The sequence below is a fragment of the Dromiciops gliroides genome, chromosome 3 (assembly GCF_019393635.1).
Source record: "Dromiciops gliroides isolate mDroGli1 chromosome 3, mDroGli1.pri, whole genome shotgun sequence".
NCBI classification, from domain to species: domain Eukaryota; kingdom Metazoa; phylum Chordata; class Mammalia; order Microbiotheria; family Microbiotheriidae; genus Dromiciops; species Dromiciops gliroides.
The window spans coordinates 225,557,413-225,570,250 of NC_057863.1; the positions used below are offsets into that span (position 1 = coordinate 225,557,413).

At 36.5% G+C, this 12,838-nt stretch overlaps 1 protein-coding gene across 1 annotated transcript in view; it reads left to right on the plus strand.

The window, feature by feature from the left end:
• Positions 1–4,431: 4,431 nt before the first annotated feature.
• Positions 4,432–12,838, plus strand: part of MID1 (midline 1) — a 440,931-nt gene continuing 432,524 nt past the window's right edge. Inside the window, exon 1 of the mRNA XM_043998250.1 lies at positions 4,432–4,511. The gene's annotated coding sequence lies outside the window, so the exon portion shown is untranslated. The remainder of the gene's footprint in view (positions 4,512–12,838) is intronic.

A 12,838-nucleotide genomic window follows, 5' to 3' on the forward strand; every position in this document is an offset into this window, starting at 1 on the left:
AAGTCCTGCTGAAAAGTTCCATGTTATATTCATCTATTGTCATGATCCAATATATGATGGTTATATTGTATAACTTTCAACAGAGGGTATCAAGGACGGAAGGGAGGGAGGGAAAAAGAAAGGAAGGGAGAGACTGAGGGAGAGACAGAGAGAGACAGAGAAGAAAAAGGGAGGAAGAGAGGATGGAAAAGAAGAGAAGAAAGAAAAGAAAGAAGGAAGGAAGAAGTTTCTTCCTTGGCAAGGTATATTGATCAAATTAACTAGATAATTACCATTATTATCTGTAATTCTGCTTTATCCCCCAAGTCAAACATAGTGATTTTTCAAAAATAATGCAGCACATTCCGTCATTTTGCTTCTCACATTCGTTTTCAGAGCAAACTCTTTTTAATATTATTAAACAAAATTAAAATATTTTATAATATTATTTAATTCACCACTTATTTTTAGAGAATTTCTCATTTGGTATATTTTATAATGGATATGATATATTAATACAATAATGAATATATATAATTTATATGGACAGCTAGGTGCACAGTGCATAGAGTTCCAGGCCTGGAGTCAGAAGTCTCATCTTCCTAAGTTCAAATCTGGCCTCAGACATCTTCCGAAGTTGTGTGACCCCCCAGAGAAGTCACTTACACTTTTTGTCTCAGTTTCTTCATCTGTAAAATGAGATGGAGAAGGAAAAGGAAAAAGCAAGCCACTCCATTTTTTGCCAAGAAAAACCCAAATGGGGTCCCAAAGAATTGGACACCGCTCAAAAACAACTGAACAACAACAACAATAATTTATACGCAAATGACTACATATCTGAGGATGCATGCTTAATTTTTTTTTAAACTAATGAGATGTACAGTCAACAACAATTTGGAAACCACTACTAAAGGGACCTTCTTCTGCAACTTAGAGACTTAGAGTTGCCTGAGGGTACTGAGCCATTGAGTGACCTGCCCAGGGTCCTACAGTCAATATGTATCAGAGGTGAGAAATGAACACAGGATTTCCTGACTAAGGCCAGTGCCCTATCCATTCTCCTAAGATTTAATAAAACTAAAATCCAACTTCTGAAAGAGCAAGAGATTTTTTCCCCCTCATCTCATAACATGCTTATATTTCATTTACATTGCTGTGTTTGCCAATTTTCTTCTAGAAACATTATTCAGAAATGGCATAATCAAAGCACATTAAACTTGGGGTCAGAAAATCATAGTACTGGAGCCAGATCTATCCCTAGATTCCTATACTGATTTGGGTCTAGGTTTTCTCATTTTTGTCTAGAAGATCACTGATGTCTTTACTTCCCTCCCCTTACCCCATGCAGATGCCTTCTCTATCCTCGCTTCCTTTTCAGTTTCCTTTTAAATATTTTCTTCCTCCATTAGAAATGAGGTTAGGGACTGTCTTTTGTTCCGCTTGTATTTGTATTCCCTCCACTTGGCACAGTGCCTGGCACATAGTAAGCACTTAATAAATGCTTGTTAACCTATTGACTTGTCTTGACTATCAGCACTTAGAATACACAATTCCATGATCCCATGAATCTCAGCATATGCTTAGCCCATTTGTGCTCTGATGATGTCACCTCCTCCAACACATAAGCCAAAACTTTTCACTATCAAATACATTCTTTGCAGCAATTCATTTTGAAAGATCCATTTTACTCATTCCACACACCCCCTCCCGAATTAAGGTAGCTTACAATATTTTTGTGTTTACAAGTGAAATTACTGTGCGCTTAGAAATGCAGGCACAAATTTGGAGGTAAGCTTAAGATATTCGAAGGTTTAGCCTTTACTGGAGGAAAAAAAGGAATTCTTTTGTCTTGCATCAACATGTTAATAAAGTCTAAAGTTCTTGCACAAACAAAACTGACTTCAGTGGGAATTACTTTCACATAAAGGCTTCAGAATCAGAAGTAGGGAAGAATTCTTAAAAGCTATTTTTCCGGCAGTCCAGAGTAGAAGCCGCTATAATTTCTTGCAGTGAGAGAGTCAAGATGAGTCTTCACTTGGTGCAATGGGTTTGTCTGTACTTTGGATAGGAAAATATGAGTAATATTTTGAAAGCATTTTTCATAATATTTTATAACCAGAGCTTATATTGGGCAACCATACACTTGCTCTTATGTTTTCTATTTTTTCACTTTCTGTTATTTCTGGAATCATTTAAAGGTGGTCATTTGAAAAGGCTTTATGAAAGGTAACCAGTGTGCATAAAGTCTTCCCTGATTCCCAGCTGGTTCCTCATAATGCTACCTTGTATTTATTTTACATATGTGTGTTTGTACACACATATACGTGCATATATACATTTATACAAAGTATGTGTGTATCTTTTTTCTACCTTGATAAAACATAAATTCCTTGTGCAGCAGACACTACTTAATCTTTTTGCTTTGTGTAGCTTTAAGCACATTGTCTTGCACATAGGAGGTGCTTAACAGGTGTTTTTTTTGTTGTTGTTGTTGATTAATATGATTTTTAAAAAAAGTTAACAGGGGCGGCTAGGTGGCACACTGAATAAAGCACCAGCCCTGGATTCAGGCGTACCTGAGTTCAAATCCAGCCTCAGACACTTGACACTTACTAGCTGTGTGACCCTGGGCAAGTCACTTAACCCCCATTGCCGTGCAAAAAAAAAAAGTTTACAGTAAGACTAACTAATGTTGGAAACTAACATTTTTGATGTTTTTCTTGCTCTTAGATTCTGATTTGCTTTTGACTTCAAGAGGACAAACATGAAAGCTAGACCTAGAATCATGAAGGCCTGAGTTTGAATGCTACCTGCTACCCTTTCTATGAATCTAGGCAAGTCTCTCTGAGTCTGTTTCCTCATCTAAAATGTAAAATAGGGGTAATAATTTTCCTCATGTAGCAAGTTTCCTCATGTAAATGGGGGTAATCATTTTCACTGTATTTACCCCATAGGTGGCTCAACAGAGTTAAAATCCTTATCCAATTTTAAAGTGTTCATTTTTCATTTAGAAAAAAATTATGCTTATTGGGTTAGTTTGTAATTTAAAAATAGATTTGGACATGGCAATTAATATGAAACCATCAATAACATTCCCCTGTCGACCTCTTTCCTAACAGTCCCACTGACCAGAGTCCTAGAAGCAAGCTAAGGAAATAGATTATAAATGTAGGTCATTGATGTCACTGATGAGCAGCAACATTGGTAACTATTATGAATGAAATAAAGAAAAATCACTCATTTAAAAATTCATATACATATATATACATATATATATATATATATATATGGTGGGCCACTATTGTCACATAGAATATGTGGGAAAGTAATTGGCATTAATATAGAGGAGTTCCTTGATGTTTAGATTTTCCTTGGCCATTTACCAGAGTTGGTTATAATTACAAAGAACTATTCCTGTAACTAGGTAGTAGACTGGGCTTAGGATGAATGTTTAATGATGAACAATCAGCTTAGGTGAGCTAAAATATATCTGTTTCAAAATCAGATTCAGGTCTACCAAAGGTACTTTTGATAAAATTCATTCTTACTTTGGTAAAGTCTTTAAAGACTTTAAGACTTGGATATTCCCTTCAAAGTTATCAAATAATTCTTCTGTATTAGGACTTCAGAACTATAGGTATAGGTATTATGATAAATATTCTTCCTCTTGTCAATATTGAATGGGAATTATAGAACTTCCAGGAAACACAATTGAGACCTTAAAATCCCAAAATCATGAGACTGCACTAAAAATATTTCTTTTATGCTGAATATGTCTTGGAAAAAAAAACAATGCTAAGTAAATGGAGAATTTTGATAATCTTTATTATCTTCTATGCAAGAAAAAGTAACTCAAAATCTTTGACGTACATTCATGCATCTAGTATTGTGTGTGCTTCCTTTGAAAAGGATTTTCTGAGAAACTTTTTAAAACAAAGAACACAGGCATGAAGAATGATGTCCCACAGCTTTTTCCCTTAAAAAAAAAAATCCTTTGACTGCCTAATAGCAGTTTTGGAAAGCCACTTAATGTAAAAGTACAAGTTAGCCACTTATTGAAGTGGCTTGCCTCCCGCCCTAGTTTCCTAGCATAAAGATGATTTTTATTAAAGTGAGTTAATCCTTTTGTACTCTTCCTCGGTGCTTTGTAGACAAGAATGATTTCTCATAAGCCGTTCTGGCATGTGGAGAGTTAACCAGGTTAAAAGGATCCCCAGCTAGCTTCTTTCACCAGGAATGCAATTCATGTTTACCTATATAAGGAAACCTGTTAGACTGAAATCAGTTTGGCGGATTTTTAAGCTGACAGAGAGACATGTAAGCACACACCCTGGAGAGTGGGAGTGCTTGGTAGGCTGGACAGAGCACAGCTTCCTGAATCTCAAACTGACTGCAATTCAGCTGATCCTGAGAAAAACAGCCCAGGAGCATTCTCCCAAAGCAGGCTGCTTCGAGGAACTATCCGCCTGGTTTTTTAGATCAAACTTAAGGGGGGGGAGAAGAAACAAAGGACAAGAAAAATGGAGAAGCAGGTAAGTTGTGGATTACTTTTTTTTTTAAAGAAAGAATTCCTTGCCTTTTGAAAGTGACACTGTTAAACCGCTTGTGTAGGGGAAGAAACTCTGAGTGGTACTGCTAATCTCTGTTCCTTAAACAGCTGCTCATTCCTGCCTAACTTATATACTTTGGAAATACCTTGAGACAGCTCTTTGCTCCTTTATGCACCCCAAGTGTCCACAGACAATCCTTTCCGCTCCTCAGACATTGTAGAAAGTTTATTTCTAATCTGAAACGATCTGGCCTTAGAAACGAACAAACTTTCTTATCTTGGATGCAAACTAAACAGTGCAGAAGAGTCTTAGGATGCTTTGAGTAAATGCCTGAATCCCTAAGGAGGTAAGAGCAGATGTGAAGTTTGAGTTCTTAAAACCACAGGCAGCATAATATTTGGCAGACTGTAATTTGTCATTTTCTTCCAGAAAAAAAATAAGAGCCCAAAGTATTATTTTTCATTCATTTAATTCTGCTTCTCTGAAGAGCAAAATTCTCCCATCCAGCCAATGCAACAAAGGACACCTTCGGAGACACTTAGAGAAAAAGCTAAGCTGGGCTCTTTGTTCTGTTGAATGTAAAGGAACTTTCTCTGATTCTTTGACAAGTACAGTATGCCCCTTTTGTATACACAGAAAGATGGAGAAAAGTTTTATGCCCTTTGGCTTTGTATTTGATTAGTTAACTTGAGGGGGTAAGCCCTACTCTTTGCTCTCTTCTAAATGTATACAAGATCGCAATCTGAATGTAATTAAACAAGGAAATGTAAAAGCATGTAACAGGCAGACTTAGAGAAGTTGGTTCTACTTTGGGACCAGTTGTAAGATGCAACAGCTGGAAGAAAGCTAATCAAGTTTTACTCTGGGTCACAGGTAAAACTTTGTGTAAAGGTACTGGCCATTTCAGTTGAAAATGATTGTCAAAAAGTTATTCTGAATCAGTTGCAGAGTATTTGTTTTTGTTTTTCATGGAGAGGTGGTTTCCTTAAATGAATTACCTGTGATAATTGTATGATTGCTTTGACTGTTCATCCCTCAAAGAAGCATTGTAGTTATCCAGCACGTACAGCTGCTTTAATCTGGAGAGCTTGGGGAACACGATTGTATTACTCGTTATAACAAGTGGCACAATGACCTAATTTCATATTTCTAAAACCTTGATTTTTTTTCCTCTCTCAGCTTCATTTAAATAAAGGTAAGCTTCCTCTAAAATAAAGTGGAGTAAGAAAGCATATCCCCCTCCCACCCCAGGCAATTGAATTGCTAAGTCAGAATGCATCTTGTAGGTAAAATATTGATTTAATAGAGGGTAGTGGCCATTGGCAACTCCTAAGTATTGTAGCAGGGACCAGATGACAACCTGTCAAGTATGTTGTAAAGTTTTTTAACTGCTGCCTGGGGTTGGAATTTGAACTGAATTTCCTCCTGTGGTCCTTTCTACTTTGAGATCCTACAGCTCTAAATGCATTGACTTTATTTAATTTTTTTAAATTTAAAAATAACCAAATCTAATCTGGAGAAGTTATGCATACAGTGGACCTATTATATTATTGCTGTAGAGGCTTAATTGGGTGTCAGCATAAAAGAAAGACCAATTAAAACTTTTTGAAACTCTTCAGCTTCCAAAGTTGCTAAGAAAACTGAGCAGTCTTGATATTGCATTGATTTCAATAGAAATCGGCAACACAGGAAACACAGTGTGCTATTTAAAATATAGAGTCACCTCTTGATCATCTGCATGTGGATGATCCATATGTTGGTTTATCCACAGCAGATGTTTAAGCCCAGGCTGACTTTTCCCTGCCAACCAGATAACTCTCATCTACCTTACCTTCTACCTCCCCATACACTACACTCTCAGCCTACCAATTGCACACTATTTTTATTATTGGCCTAAAGAAAACAATTTGGAGATCATTGTGCCAAAATCCAAATGGTTTTTGGATTTATTTTCAATCATGCCTGCCATTGTGTGTTGCTTTCTTGAAGGTGATTGATTGAGAGATGACTGTACCACAGCATTGCTGAGTTTCTGTCTCTAAATGGAGATCTGCTACTGAGACAAAAATGAATGCTACCCTCAACAAGAGGTGCCCCAGGGGAGTTCATTAGCAGTGAATTGGATTATTCTAGTGCCCAACCTACTCCCTGGGTGAATGAAAGCTAACTCTCTTTGGAGACTACATTAACCCTTTCAGGCCACATGGGTACCATTTTTTTCAAATGACTTGAGCACAGGTTATCACCATTAAATAGCTTCATTTTTACCCAAAGTCTAGTTTAGAAATTTGAAGATTCTGGCGCAGTGTGTTAACTTGTGATTTGGGGTTCATTTCAAGGAAGATGTTATTCTTGTCTTTCATATAGTCATAGGAATGGCTAGAATTTTAGAAGGTCAACTAGTCCATTCCCATATTTCTATGTAAGGCTGAAAGTAAGTCATTCCAGATTTGGGGGCTGACGGCTGGGGGAAGATATTTGTTCTTAAAGATCTCTTGGGAAGTAGATCATGGCATGTTTATTCTGATGTTTAATCACAAGTTGATAGCCCTTCCTAATGTCTAGTATCCCCAGTATAACCCCTTTCTCTAACAATTTAAAGAACCACTCAGCTGTGCTTCTTCTAGATATCAAGGAAATCTATCTTCTCATATGGACAGTCTTAATGAGAAAATCACATGGCTACCAGACATCAAATTGACATGTATTGTTCACAAGGACTTAGATATTGTACAGTATAAGTAAATCACATTCCTACTGCCAGTGAACTTCCGCTGACAACTTTCTTTTAAGAAATAAAATAAATAAAACAAAACAAAACAAAAAAACCCTACCTTTGCTACATTGTGACCAGAGTGTTTACGAGCAAGAAATTGATGCTGTTCTCCTTGACCATCTAGGGGGGATAGATTTTTCCCAAGTTTCTGAATATCAACTTTAAGTAAAATGAATATGTAGAAATAACAAATTCCAAACCAAACCAACTAACCCCAGGTATCTCGCACCCTAAGAGATTTAGAGCTGGAAATTACCTTTAAGATCATTTAGTCCATCCATCTATCCATCCATCATCCATTCATCCATCTATCATCAATCTATATATACACACAGATATATGTGTGTGTGCATATATAGATATATACACGTGTGTGTGTGTATGTGTGTACACATGCGTATTTTTTTCTTTACAAGAATCTAAGGCCCAGAGAGGTTAACTTGCCCAAGGTCATATAGCTGGTAAGTGGCAAAACTAGAAATTAAACACGGTCCTCTGACTCCAAAACCAGCATACTTTCCATTGTACCATGCTGTGTCATGTGGTTTTATTTTTGGAGAAACCATTTTATGCTGTTTCTCAGCATCTTTCCTCGTTTCTCTTTTGTGACTGAAAGGTGCTGCCACCATTTAGGGGGTTTCCCTTTCTCTATCTTCTCTTCTTCTTAGCTTCTTGATTTCTCTTCCTGGATGGCATACCTGTCTGTTGACTTTCTTTGCCCTTTCCCAGATACCCCATTTAAATCATTGATTCACAACTGGTTTATTGAATTCAAGACACTGTGCTAGGTGCTGAGGGTGATGTGAAGATATTCCACTGGTGGACATCTAAGAAACCATCCTTCTAGATAACTGGTAGATTCCCGGAGCTGAGAAATCTTAGGATGTCTCCTGTCTGAGAAATAGTAGCACTTTTTAGTGCTAGGGATCATCAGCAGAACTCTCACTGAAGGGGTTGTGCCTATATGAAGAAACTTCGCATATGTGGCCAGAATTTCATTTGCCTAAATAGAAGGCAGCTTTTGAAGAAGGGAATTCATTTTTTAATTCAATTTTATCTTTTTTCTCCATTAACAAGCATTTATTTTACCTCCCTCCAAGTGTCCCCTGCACAGGGAAAAAAAAAACACTTTTGTAACAAATATGTATCCTCACATTACTTATCAGAGGAATCTACATAACAATGATTACTATTGCAACATACAAAGAATCTAAATTTTCAGAAAAATGCCCAAACAAAGCAATTCTTATTAATGGCTCTTACAGTTGGAACTGATTAAGGTGCAAGCTCAAATACACGTTCCAATAAAAAGGACGTGAGCAGCTGCCATTAATCTATAGTTGTATGTTTAAGGCTTAGAATCAGGGACAGAGAATTAATAACTGGTTTGCTCCAGTAGGATTCTTCAAGTATCTAGGGCACTGGCAGAACCAATTTAAAATATATTTATATTTCAAGAAAGGTTAGGTGATGAGATGATAGAATTTATGCAATGAAGACAATGCCTCCTAGTTAAATGTAAAAGTACATTTCCATTTTTTAATTAATTGCTTGCAATCACATATTAGAAACCTTCAGTGAATGAGTTTTTCAGAGAAACTTAGTTAAGTTAAAAGTTCATTCGAAAGATTTGACTCCCAAAAAAGGTATATATATATATATATATATATATATATATATATATATATATATATGTATATATATATATATATATATATATATATATGTGTGTGTGTGTGTGTGTGTATATTTCCTTTATACAATAAGAAAATTATGAGAGTAGCAATGAAAGAATGCTGATATCAATATTTCAAAGGATGTGCTAAAAGAATCTAAGTAAAAGTGTGACTCAGTAGATTGGCACTGCAGGGATGCAGTACATGGAAATGCATGCTTAGAGGCTCATCTTCACTTGTCTCAACTGAAATTAAGCAGAGTCTCTTCCATTTGACAGTCTTAAATCTTAACACATGACTGAATTGGAATTTTTATCCAAGTGCCAGAGTTCCAAAACACTCCATTATTTATAGGTGTTGCCCTGTGAGCAAGGCTTCAGCTACTTAAGCTAAAATTATTTTTTACTCAAGAGAATAAAATTCTTTTGTTATTTTGGCCTCTGCTGACTCATCCATTTAGTACCTTAGAACAAAACAACACACACACACACACACACACACACACACACACTTAAACAACAGATAGAGATGTGCACTCCATCTCCTCTGTTGACCCCAATGTTAGGAAACAAAAAGTAACCATTGGGTTTATCCTTCAATGGTACATTCACTTCTAAATAGCCTGTATAGGCATCATTCACAATGTCATGTCAAGATTTCCCTCTTTTTAAAAAAAGTGTCTAGATGTGGAAAGTAGCAAATTAAAAAACAAACAAACAAACAAAAATAATACTTATCTGGTTGTTGCCATGCCTTTCTATCATAGAGACAATTAAAAAAAAATCTTTACATTCTTTTAAACAATGGACAGCTTTCAAATAGTCTCATAATAGAAGAAGTCAGTAGGTTGGCAGGGCAGAAAGATGAGAGAAGTTTGAATAAAGAAATGGTGTAGAAGGAGGAACATAAAAGTGAATGAGGTATGGAAGAGATCCACCAATAGTAACTTCAGCCAGCCTCTGGCACATACTGACTATGGGACAATAAATGTATTTAATGATAATAAAATTAGCTTTAATGTATATAGCCTATAAGGTTTGCAAAGCACTTTACATACATCATCCCCTATCCTCACAACAATCCTAGAAGGTATTTACTGTTAACCCCCGTTTTACAGAGGAGGAAACTGAGGCTCAGAGAGGCTAAATTATTTGCCCAGGTCACACTGCTAATATGTATTTGAGGTAAGAGTTAAATTTAGGTTTTCCTGACCCCCAATTCAGTGCTCTATCTATTGCCACATGCCTCTATTAGAAAATATCCCAACTATGTCTCTCTCTTTCTTGGACATGATGCTTTCTGAGGAAGAAGTGGTCTTGAGGTTTCCTTAGCAGACTCAGACTTATCTACTCTACCTATTGCTACTCTTTGTTTCACCCTAACTCCCTATGCTTTATGTATAACATTGACTCCCTATCACGGAGTGGAAGAGACCTTGGGCTCTTAAAGGCTTTATCAGTGAAACATAAACTCTGGAAGGTACTAGACAGCTGGAATGGCTCTGAGTATAGGTTGGAGGTTGTCTGTGGACCAATCCAGGTAATGTTGGAGAAGTTTATCACCAGGGTAGCCACAAGGCAATTAATTTTTCAACAATAACCATACTTAAAGACTGTCCTAGTTATAAATTATAGTTGATGGTGGCAACTCTCCCATGACCTGTCATGGTGACTGAAATTCTAATATTAGAAATTCTTGAAATTCTAAAAACTTAGGTCTTCAGGATCTTCTTATTAAGATACATATATCAGGGCAGCTAGGTGGTACAGTGGATAAAACACTGGCCCTGGATTCAGGAGGACCTGAGTTCAAATCCAGCCTCAGACACTTGACAGTTACTAGCTGTGTGACCCTGGGCAAGTCACTTAACCCCCATTGTCTCACAAAAAAAAGCTGCACAGATTCTAAACAAAGATGTGTAATAAAAGGGCTATTACTATATAAAAAAGATACACATATCCCTGAAAAGGGTAACATATTAAATCCTTAATAGTTAGCAACTTAGCAAAGATTATTCTCCAATCAAGTCTGTTAATTAAGAGAATGGGATATAGGATAGTGCCTGGAGTAAGGAGGCAGGGATTCTGAAATGGGAAAAGATGGATTACCAAAAGCAAATTGTATTGTTTTTGCAATTATGTACAGGGGTACTCTTGCTGGAGAATAGTATTTCTCAGTCACCATCTGTCATGGGATCTTGGGGGGGGGTGGAAGCCACAATCTTTATATCTCTGTGTGTATATATGTGCATATATATATACACATTTGTGTATGTATATATATGTATGCTTATATATGTACATATGTTTTACATATATATCCCTATCTCCCCACCCCCTCCAAAGCTAAATTGTTCAGTGGTTATGAATTTCTCCTGTTCCATCCTACCTCACTCCGTGTAATAAGGATTAAGGGATTCTAGAAAGCAGACATTGGATACATTCATTTCTCTACTGAGACATCTTAGCACTTAGAACAGGGCCTTTTTGAAAATGTAACCAGAGAACTTGCAGTAATAGATGAGCATGTCCTATTAATTTCACACTCCCGGCAGGGTTTTGTTAAAAGTTTGACATTGTCATTATGTTATCTCTTTGTAGGGGTAGTGTGTATACAGCATGTGTCATCACATTGCCCTTAAGTGACCTAAGTAAATTCCTTTCTTCCCACAAAGAACATACCTAATTGAAAAAAAAAGTCATTAATGGATGCACAGCTGTAAGCAAGAGTGAGAGGGTAAAAAAAAAAAACCTTTAGAAACCAACAGGTGTTAGAAAGGGTGCGGCTAAATCCTATGAATTCAGTTAGTAGCATCTCTTGGAGATTTCCCTGAATTGTATAAATCCAAGTACAGTTTGTAGAGTATTTGTAAAATGATCCCTGTCTATACTCACACCCACAGCCATGCCCAATGTCTATAGTCTGTCCATAAAGTAGTGTTACTATCTCTGTAGGCCTCTTCAAAGCAACCAATCTCAATGTATTATGTTCAGTATGTCTTTTTCTGTATACACTGATCATAAAGTACATATATGTACATACTTGTTTATATGTGTATTACATATGAGTGCATATGTGTATATATGCCTCTATACACACATATAAAATTATATAAAGGTGTGTGTTTACACTTTCATGTGTACTTCCATATAACCTTATTTGTCTCTTGTATCTCTGTTTCTGTGGATTGAAAAAAATAAAAAAGAAGCTAGATACAAAGACAAACCACTTGACAGACTGGGTCCAGTGCTAGTATTCCCAACAATATTGAGAGAATATGAGATGAGCTCCAGACCTCTGAGGCAAATTTATGGGCAGACATTGATAAGATTTGTACAGCATGAATGGATGCATTGTTGGAGGGAAAACTCACTTTGATGAGATCATAGATCCATTGGAAAATTGGAATATCTGTTTATGGGGCAAGTTGCATAGCAAGATTGTTTTGAATTCCTTCCTCCCATATACTCACATATCTATTCCCATCCCACCTCAACCCCATTCAGTACAATAAGCATTCTTATACCCTACATCTCACAGAAGAGGGACTAAAGAGATGGTTAGTATGGTGTAGTGAAAAGAATGAAGTCCTTATAGTATTAAAACTTGGGTTTTAATTTACTCTGTGTGATCACATAAACATCATTTAATCGCTCTAGGTTCCAGTTTCCTTATATGTCAAAGAAGCAGATTGGATTGGTCTAAGCCATCACTTAGCTCTATGTCCTTTGGGTAAGCTTATATTATAGATGTTGTACTATTGTTGGGAAAAGATGTTGGGAAAAGAATACTGGGACTCTTCCTGACTTTAGCGATTGTGCTATTTTATATCCAAATTTTGCTGGTTCCTCAATCTG